The 10,171-nt window shown below is 45.3% G+C and overlaps 1 protein-coding gene across 2 annotated transcripts in view; it reads left to right on the top strand.

The window, feature by feature from the left end:
• The window catches only part of ARHGAP31 (Rho GTPase activating protein 31), a 130,559-nt gene that overhangs the window by 5,297 nt on the left and 115,091 nt on the right, over positions 1–10,171 (top strand). The gene's annotated exons all lie outside the window — the stretch shown is intronic.

Here is a 10,171-nt window from a genome sequence, read left to right on the forward strand (position 1 = left end):
AGTCTTGCTCTGTCGCCCAGGCTGGAGTGCAGTGGCTGGATCTCAGCTCACTGCAAGCTCCGCCTCCCGGGTTCACGCCATTCTCCTGCCTCAGCCTCCTGAGTAGCTGGGACTACAGGCGCCCGCCACCTCACCCGGCTAATTTTTTGTATTTTTAGTAGAGACGGGGTTTCACCGTGTTAGCCAGGATGGTCTCGATCTCCTGACCTCATGATCCGCCCGTCTCGGCCTCCCAAAGTGCTGGGATTACAGGCTTGAGCCACCGCGCCTGGCCTATTTAACAAATATTTATTAAGGCACTGTGGTAGATACTGTGAAAAAAAAAAAGATGGGCTGCAGGCTCAAGAAAGTTATGGTCTAAGGGATATGAACAAACTTTCAGATCAATTAAGCTTTGAAATTACCTGTCATAGCTGAAGGAAAAGCTGAAGAAGAAAATTTGAAAGTTTTGATCTCCAGTTAAATAGACAAGATACTCAAACATCAGCAGCAGCAAGGTCTTAGCAAAGAAGGTAAATATTTTCTGTTCAAGAAAATATTTAACCTTGAATGGAGAACGAAGGCAGGGGTTTTTTCTTTGGCTTAGTTGCTTCCTTTCCAGCAGCTTGCCTGGTATATCATGGTCACACCTTCCCTGACTAACTCTTCATCCTTTGGCTCTCAGCTTTGAAAGATTCTGGAAACCTTCTCTGATCCTCCTGAGGCAGGTGCCCCTGGTGGAGGATCCCATTAGGAATTTTGGAACCTTACTGCCTGGAATAGAATCCCAACTTTGCTTGTTCCCAGCTGAGTGACCCTGGAGCCAGTTGTTTACCCTCCCTGGGTCTCAGTATCCTCACTCATGAAATGATGATAATAGGATTGATATGAAAATAAATAAGTTAATATAGGTAAAGCACTTAGCAGAGGGCAAGCACATGGTAAACCATAAGTGTAGCTATTATCATGGCACCCTGAGTTTACCCTAGCATCACCACCTACCATCCAGGACTGAGTGATGAGGCTCCAATTAAATGAGTAAATGATATGATAAGATTGAGCTAATCCATCACCAAAAGGGACCCGAAGCAGGTTGCTTGCCCTACTGAATGAAGAAGCCAATTTATGAAGGGATTTCTCACAGTCACTGCAGGGTGGATCATCAGTATACACTCAGGAACTAAAGGTCACCTTTAAATTAAAGGGCCCTCAAAAGGCCTGAGAAAGACACAGCCACAGCCGGGCACAGTGGCTCACGCCTATAATCCCAGCACTTTGGGAGACAAAGCGGGTGGATCACTTGAGGTCAGGAGTTCGAGACCAGCCTGACCAACGTGGTGAAACCCCATCTCTGCTAAAGATACAAAAAAATTAGCCGAGCGTGGTGGCCGGGGCCTGTTATCCCAGCTACTTGGGAGGCTGAGGCAGGAGAATCGCTTGAACCCAGGAGGCGGAGGTTGCAGTGAGCTGAGATTGTACCACTGCACTCCAGCCTGGGCGACAGAGTGAGACTCCATCTCAAAAAAAAAAAAAAGAAAGAAAGAAAGACACAGCCACTGCTGAGTCCAGCAGAACTGAAGCAGAAGTAGGGTCCTGGATGTGGAGCTTGTGGAGCGAAAACAGCAACTTTGTGGGCTTGAGTTTAGAGGGCATCCCCGCATTTGGGCTCCCGGAATGAAACAGAAAGAATTGAAAAAGGAGAATTAGGCTTCAAACGTGGAGCAAACTGACTGGCTAACTTGAGGCCAAGCTATAACTTACTCTGTGTAGTCTGGAGATGACAACCCACACAGAGAATAGAAAGAACCACTTCCACATGCCTCCCTTCTGCCTACTCTTTAGACCTCTGCCAAGAGCCCCTGGGCCACAAGGACAGCCTCACCCTTTCTTCTCCCCTGTCTACCCCCACTGGCTGCCAACCAGATGGCTTCCAGCTTCAGGAGGCTCAGGCTTTGGGGCTGCTAAGGAAGCCCACTCCCTTGTTGCCCCAGCCCTTCCCCGGAGCTAAGAACCGTCTGCAGGGTGAGGGAGAGCTGAAGGCCTGCTCTTGTACTGGCACAGAGGGAAACATGTTGAAACTGGGAACACGTTTTCCCATAGCTGATGCTGTAAGCGGTGGACACTCTCCAGTGCCATTAGAACTGTAGTTTTTGATGCATTTGTTTTATCATCTTCCCCTTAGCTTGTTAGGCATCTGTGGGCTAGCCTGGGAACCTTTTCTGTAGGATGGGAGCAAGTGTGAGGGGAAACACATTCCGAATTCCAGAAGTTGACTGATCAAGACAGTTCTAAAGCACTTGATGGGGACTATTTTTACCAGGAATCACCTCACTGCAGAGAGGTTTCCTGGGTTTTTGTGGCTGTAGGTGAGGCTCTGCAGCAGTGGGTGGAGAACGGGGATGGGGCTCTAAGTTCCAGGACTCTGGGCATAAGAACTGTCACTGCCCTGCCACCTCCCTTGCCATTAGCTAAGTCTAGCTAAAGATTCTGGAACAAAGTAGTGATAGAGTCTTCTAGTTGGGGCTACCCCCATTGCTCATTTCCTCCAGAATAGATCACACTTGCGCTGAGCCGCCTTCCCACCCTGGCCTCTGCGTCTCAGGACTCCACTTCCTTCTGGCGGTTCCTTCAGAGCAGCCTTGAGGCCCAGGAACATGGAATTAGCTTTCTTTCCATTCAGTGCTTGCTGTGTATTTAAGCCAATGTGACATTTTTCCACTTATTCCCAAGCTTCAAGTTATTTTTCTTTTTGCCTATGGGTACATGTCCTACCCAATTTCCTGAGCTGTTTCCCCCTATGCACCAACACAAATGCCACTCTTGAGTTGAACCGATCTTGCTATTTCTCCCCCAAGGAGCTAGCCTCAAGTACTGACTGAGTGAGGGCCACAGCCTGCTGGAACTTCAGGAGTCTAGATAGCCCTCCCTGTCTCTCTAGACTTTGCCGCAGTATACAATTTCAACTAAGGCTTCAAATTTAAAACCCCTGGGAACAAACAGGCTGACTGTAATTCAGAGGAGAATAAGTATTGGTGCTAGATTTTTTTTCTAAGAGCAGAATTTGATAGAGAAAGATGAAAACATCAGGCTGCTGAGTGGCTGAAGGGAAGAGGAGGAAGAGGAGGTCTCTTTGAGGAAGAAAAAGGACTTAGGCATAAAGCCTGAGTCCCACATCAGGCCTTGTTGTTATTTTCATTGGTAGTAAGTGCTACTTATCTGTGTTGATTGCTTACTCTGTGCCAGTCACTTTACACAATGCAAAGTAATATTTCAGTATGTTTAAGAATTGGGCATTTTAATCCCCATTTTACAAAAGAGAAAACTGAGTGATTTAACCAAGTGATGCCGAGATTATAGAGATGGGAAAGGCAAAATTGAAATCAAGATCTGTATGACTTCTAAGGCCACGGTCTCAAGCATGAATCACATCTCCTAGGATAGCACATTTCATAATTTGGCATTAACAGTTTTGCCCCAACCTATGAAAATGATTTTTCTCCCTTTGCTTTGTTTTTCCCCCAGCCTAAACCATGAAGGCTCCTAACAACAAAGAACATTTGCATAGCACTTTACTCTCTGCAAGGTGCGTTTCACACACATGGATCTAAACCTACCAGCTTTGAAGTCCAGCCGGAACCTATCTTTTCCTCTCAGGTCCCTTGCCCACTGCAGCCACATCTTCTTCACTTCTTGGAATACCCACTGCTTTAGGGTCAGGGGTACCCAATTTGTTATGCATTCTACCTGTTGTTTTCTTCTTTAACACTTTGTGTATGCAAATCGATGGTTAATTCCCCCGAAGGCAGATCTGGTAGCTCACTGTGGCTCTCTCAGGACGAGCCCCTTGTGGGACATGCAGCAGTTGATTCATTGACCCTAGTTCCTTCTTCAGAAAACCAGTGTGTGTGCCCTTCTAGGAAGCTCAGGACAAAGCACATTGCTAATGTGTTGGATTATCAGGAATCCAGTTGCTTAATGGTCCCCACAGGGGTTCATTGCTACTCCCAAATAGAAACTGACCCAGGCTTTGCACAGAACTCCCCAGAAACACCGCCTTTTCCTAGTGCTTCACCAATCACTCCTTGGTATGAACCACATTCTTGGCGAGGCCCCAGAACCAACTGAGTTTCTGGGATCGAGTCTCAGGCACTCTTTGTTCTCGTTTAAGCTTGGTTGATACATACCAGGCCCTGATACCACGCCCATGGCCTGATGCTGGCCCAGAATACCTTGCAGGACCCCTTCCCACCACCACTGGAGGGAGATGGGTGAATGTCACCCCTTCCCCCAAAAGCAACATATACCAGCTCTCACTGTTACAGACACTAGAAAACAGCTTGACATATAAGCTAGGATTCTGGCAAACCATAAATAAATATATAGCCTATGTGAAGGCAATTGAGCTAATTTGTGTGATTATGCATATTTCTTTCCCCAGCTCTTGTCATATTTGTTTGTTTGGTTTTTTTTGTTTGTTTGTTTTTTGAGATGGTGTCTCGCACTGTCGCCCGGGTTGGAGTACAATGGCGCCATCTCGACTCACTGCAACCTCCACCTCCCAGGTTCAAGCGATTCTCCTGCTTCAGCTTCCCAAGCAACTGGGATTACAGGCGCCCACCACCATGCCTGGCTAATTTTTTGTATTTGTATTAGAGACAGGGTTTCACTATGTTAGCCAGGCTGGTCTTGAACTCCTGACCTCGTGATCCGCCCACCTCAGCCTCCCAAAGTGCTGGGATTACAGGTGTGAGCCACTGTGCCTGGACTCTTTTCATGTTTTTAATCAGAATCTATCTGGAATGGGGCTTTCAATTCAAGGCAACAAGTATATAATGGGATTCTAACATGCCAGACACTGTTGGCTTTACAGAGATGCTGTCAAGTTGCTCTTGACCTAAAGGATTCAAAGAGGGAAAACAACTCAAAGAAGTACAAAGAAGAATGGAATGAGGGCTCTAGAAGATGAGCAAGCAGGGGACATGCACATGTGAGGCAGCCAAGTGAGAAAGAACCATCAGACAGAGTGGGTTGTTTTCACCAGGGGAAAAATCAGTAAAATTATAAAACAAACATCATCTGACTGAGTTATGACAGAGCTGTGGGAGGATGGGGTGGTTGGTCTCTAGAGGCAGGAAACCACAGGGATTTGCCTGACACTTGGAATTGGTCACACCACTCTGCACCCTGGGGAAGAAGAGGCTTACAGCTGAGGGTACTCAGAGTGGTGAGGCTGAGACTGGCTGGGGTGACAGAAGCCTGCCTTCAGCTGCAGGGGAGTGAACCTGCCCTCAGGAGATGGCAAACCAGCTGATAGTAACAAGAGTGGCCTTTGATTTGCTTATCATGGCTTTGTCTATCCCTTGCCCGAGCACAGAAGAATGGAGAATTCTGTTAAAATTAGCTAGGCTTGGTGGTGGGTGCCTGTAATCTTAGCTACTTGGGAGGCTGAGGCAAAAGAATTGCTTGAACCCGGGAGGTGGAGGTTGCAGTGAGCCAAGATCACACTACTGCACTCCAGCCTGAGTGACAGAGTGAGACTCTGTCTCAAACAAACAAAAAAAAAGATAAAACTTTTAAAAGTGATGCTAACTGACCCTCTGTTTCTTGATTAAATCTATCTGTACAGCATGAATGCCCAACTGCAGAGTCTTCGACTATATGGAAAGTTCTGTTTTATCCCCATCTTATAAAGGTGGACCAACTCAGAGAGGTTAAGTAACTTGCCTCATGTCACCCAGCCAGGAAGTGGGAGAAGCAAGACTCCAGCTGTGTCTGTCCAACATTAAATTCTCCTTCCATGGCTTTGTCTGCTCTTGACCCAACAAGACATAGCTATGCTAGCAGCAAAACAGGTCTGATATGCAGAGCTCCATTTTGCCATGCATTGCCAAGGTGGTAAGTTCAGTAGGATTTAGTTAGACTTAATAAAACTTCTGGCAATTGAGTTCCCATCCCCAGTTTTTCAAAGTAAAACACTTAGGTTCCAAATGGCAGGATTCTAAACAGAGAGCATGCCCTGTTACCATAAGTAGCCCCTTCCACCACTTCTTTCCCATCTGTTTCCTGCATGCTGAGTATTATTGGGAAACAATGATGTCAACTCTTCCATATAAATCTACACCTCCCTGCTAGCCCCTCCCTACAATGCATATTTTTGTTCCTCTTTCTGGCTTTTGTCTTGCTGTTCTGCTAAGGACTCACGCTTTTGGCGACAATTGTTGGCTTTCTTTTTAATAAGTTTTAGCGATTTAAGCTTTATTGTGGCCTTCAAAGTGCACATGCTTTTTGGGACCTATATTTGGAAAATCCTTTGCTTGGCTAATAGCTAGAATATGAGCTTGGTGCTAATGGAGAAGAGCCATTTTGCTTTCTGGAAAAGCAAAGCCAAATGCAGATCTCTGAATCAAGCTCAGAGCTGAGGACAGAAACGCTGCTTGGGTTGGGGGCCCTCTGAGGCTGCATTAAAGCTGTAGCTGACCTGGGCACAGAGCCTATAGCTAAAGGCCAGGAGAATATCCCCTTCAAGTAATCTGTAAAGGTCCTGTTTTCCCCCATCCTAAGCCTGACTTCCAAATGGGGCATGGTTTCCTCAGTTCTCCTTTCTTTATACCTCTAAGGACAATTTGGTTTCAGATGGAAAGGAGGGCTAGTTCTCTGGGTACAGTATGAGTTTTGAATACAGAGTCCAAGAATTCTGGACCTCTCTTGTTAACCCTTGGGCAGCATTTCTCAAACTTTACCGGGCATAAGAAAGACTAAAAATGTAATTCTTACTTTTAAATTTTAATTTTAAAATTAAATATTAGTCAAATTTAGTATACTACTAGAGATACTCTTTAAATCCAGTTTTGGACTCCTTGAGACAAAATGGACATCTAATAAAAGTTTTCAAATGGGGCGGGTGCGGTGGCTCGGGCCTGTAATCCCAGCACTTTGGGAGGCGAGGCGGGCGGATCACTTGAGGTCAGGCCCAAGACCAGCCGGGCCAACATAGTGAAACCACGTCTCTACTAAAAAAATTACAAAAATTAGCTGGGCATGGTGGTGCGTGCTTGTAATACCAGCTACACGGGGGGCTGAGGCAGGAGAACTGCTTGAACCTGGGAGGTGGAGGTTGCAGTGAGCCGGGATCGCACCACTGCACTCCAGCCTGGGGGACGGTGTAAGACTTTGTCTCAAAGAAAAAAGTTTCCAAGGCCCGGCGCGGTGGCTCGCGCCTGTAATCCCAGCACTTTGGGAGGCGGAGGCGGGCGGATCACGAGGTCAGGAGATTGAGACCATCCTGGCTAACACGGTGAAACCCTGTCTCTACTAAAAATACAAAAAAATTAGCCGGGCGTGGTGGCGGGCGCCTGTAGTCCCAGCTACTCGGGAGGCTGAGGCAGGAGAATAGCCTGAACCCTGGAGGCGGGGCTTGCAGTGAGCTGAGATCCGGCCACTGCACTCCAGCCTGGGCGACAGAGTGAGACTCTGCCTCAAAAATAAAAATAAAAATAAATAAGTTTTCAAACGGGAATTTGCATAGGTTGTGTAGTGTCTGGGTCCTTGGAGAACATATGATTCTACTGAATGGGTTCCATAGTTTATAGGGCAGCAAGCTGTAAAGTGCTGCTGCAAGTCGGGATTCTGAGGTCCAGTTCCTCAGGGATTTTACTTTTGTTGGTCTGGGGTGGGAAATCCGCATTGTAAAGATGAGCTCCAGGTGATCTGATATCCTTCGCTTACTGATCTCACTTTGAGAAACACTGACTTAGCACATAGAAAGAAGCAGCTACGTGAAACGACATGATTTTTATTTTCTTCATTATACTTTAATATTGCCCAACATTTCAACAGTGAAGATATATTTTTATCTTTTAAATTAGAAAGAAACATTTCTAAAATTATTGTAGGAATAGTGTGTCTTGAGTCACTGGCTTTTCATAAATGCCCTTTGTTTCAATACTTATTTTAGAAAAGACTAAGTCTGTTAGTTGTTTTTTTTTTTTTCCTGCCTTAATAGATGCAGTATAATGAAGCCAATTAATCTTTCCTCAGTGTAGCAGGGTGGTTGAGCTTATGGTTTGTTTGCTGATAGTCTACCATGGTTCAAGTTCCAACTCTACCACATGCTAGGTTTGTGACCATGGGCAAGCCACCAAACCTCTCTATGCCTCAGTTTCCTCATCTGTAAAGTAGAGATTATGATGATAATGATACCTACCACATAGAGTCATTATGAGCATTAAAGGAACTAGTGCACTGTTTGGAATTTAGTAAACCTTCCATACATGTTAACTATGGTTATCATTTCCTTGATGATTGGAAATCTTACCGTGTTTCAGCCTTATTACTAAAAGTGTGGTTCCTGGGTTATGCTACAGATGGTGGAAGTTGAAAAAGCTGAGAACAAATGTTCCGAGGTCCCCAACTATCCCTAGGGGCTTCTTTCTTTAAGAAATTCTCTTATATGACACAATTATTTATTTCCCTTGGGTGGATATATAAAACTGCTAGTTTTAAGATTCTAATCTGTTGATAAATATATCTGAGGTGGGAATGTGGCTAACTTTCTAAGTTTTATATTTCTTTAGCAATTAGAAAAGAAAATCATCTAAAATAATTCTTCCTGCCTTACAAAGGTTATGGTAAAAGGCTATAATCACAGTGACAGCCATCCAGCCTGCTAGTTTCCATCTGTATTTCAGGAGAGTTATAAATCTGGCAGTGAAGCCTGTTTCCATCATTGATGGAACAATGTAAGTCCTGGATTTTTGCTGGGCCATATTACATCTCACATATGCCTATTTATTTGCCCCAAAACTACATTTTGGAAGTTGACGGAATGAGGTAAATCTGGCCTGAGAGTGAATCCAAGTATGAATTAACAGCAAAAAAAAAGCTCAATCTTAGGCTGTAGGAACAGCAGCAGAGCGTATAGATCAAGGGATCCATCCTGCACTCTTCAGGACTGGAGTCACACACGGAGCGTTGTCTTTATTCTGGAGCTGCGTTTTAACATGGAAGCTTGTACACGGAATTATATTTAGGAAGTTGATCAGAAGAGTGAAGGATTGTAAAATGCTACAGATGACAAATGAAGTTGCTGAAAATGTTTATTATAGACAAGTAAAAGCTGCTTTCTTTGCAGACATGACCATGCTGGCCTCTCTGGGTTGTTGTGTTTGTTGTCGCTTGTCTTAGTTTCCTATTGCTCCCATAACAAATTACCACAGACTTAATGGCTTAAAACAATACAAATCTATTAGTTTTGTAAGTTAGAAGTCCAACACAGCTGTCACTAAAGTCAGGGTGCAAGATGTATTTCTGGAGGCTCTAGGGAAGAATCCATTTCCTTGCCTTTTCCAACTTCCAGAAACCACCCACATTCCTTGGCTCATGGCACCTTCCTCCATCCATCTTCAAAGCCAGCCATATTGCATCTCTTCCACCATTTGTCCAAAGTCATGTCTTTCTCTTCCTACAGTGGGAAAGCTTCTCTACTTTCAATGACTCATGTGATCAGATTAAGCCTGCTTGTATAATCCAGGATGCTATCCCCATCTCAAGGTCCTTAACCTAATCACATCTGTAAAGCCTCTTCGCATAGAAGGTAACATATTCACAGGTCCCAGGGATTATGCATGGACATCTTTGAAGGGCATTATACTGCTTACCACCCTCCAGAAAGATGTCACACTGGGCAAATTGCCCATATCTGATGACCGTTGAAGTCTTCCCCAATTCCCCAATTCCTAAACGTGGTCATTATATGATCTTTTTTTTTTTTTTTAATTTTAGACAGGGTCTCACTTTATCACCCAGGCTAGAATGCAGTCGTGCAGTCTTGGCTCACTGCAGCCTTGACTTCCTGGACTCAAGTGATCCTCCTGCCTCATCCCCCTCAAGAAGTTGGGACTACAGGCATGTACCACCACACCTGGCTAATTTCTGTATTTTTTGTAAAGACAAGGTTTCACCACGTTGCCCAGGCTGGTCTCAAACTCCTGCACTCAGGTATTCCACCCACCTTGGCCTCCCAAAGTGCTGGGATTACAGGTGTGAGCCACTGTGCCTGGCCAATTAATCCAAGTTGGTACACTCTTAGAAATACTCCCGGCCAGGCGCGGTGGCTCAAGCCTGTAATCCCAGCACTTTGGGAGGCCGAGACGGGCGGATCACGAGGTCAGGAGATCGAGACCATCCTGGCTAA

Source organism: Rhinopithecus bieti, unplaced genomic scaffold, assembly GCF_001698545.2.
Source record: "Rhinopithecus bieti isolate Rb0 unplaced genomic scaffold, ASM169854v2 scaffold_1251, whole genome shotgun sequence".
Classification (NCBI taxonomy): Eukaryota; Metazoa; Chordata; class Mammalia; order Primates; family Cercopithecidae; genus Rhinopithecus; species Rhinopithecus bieti.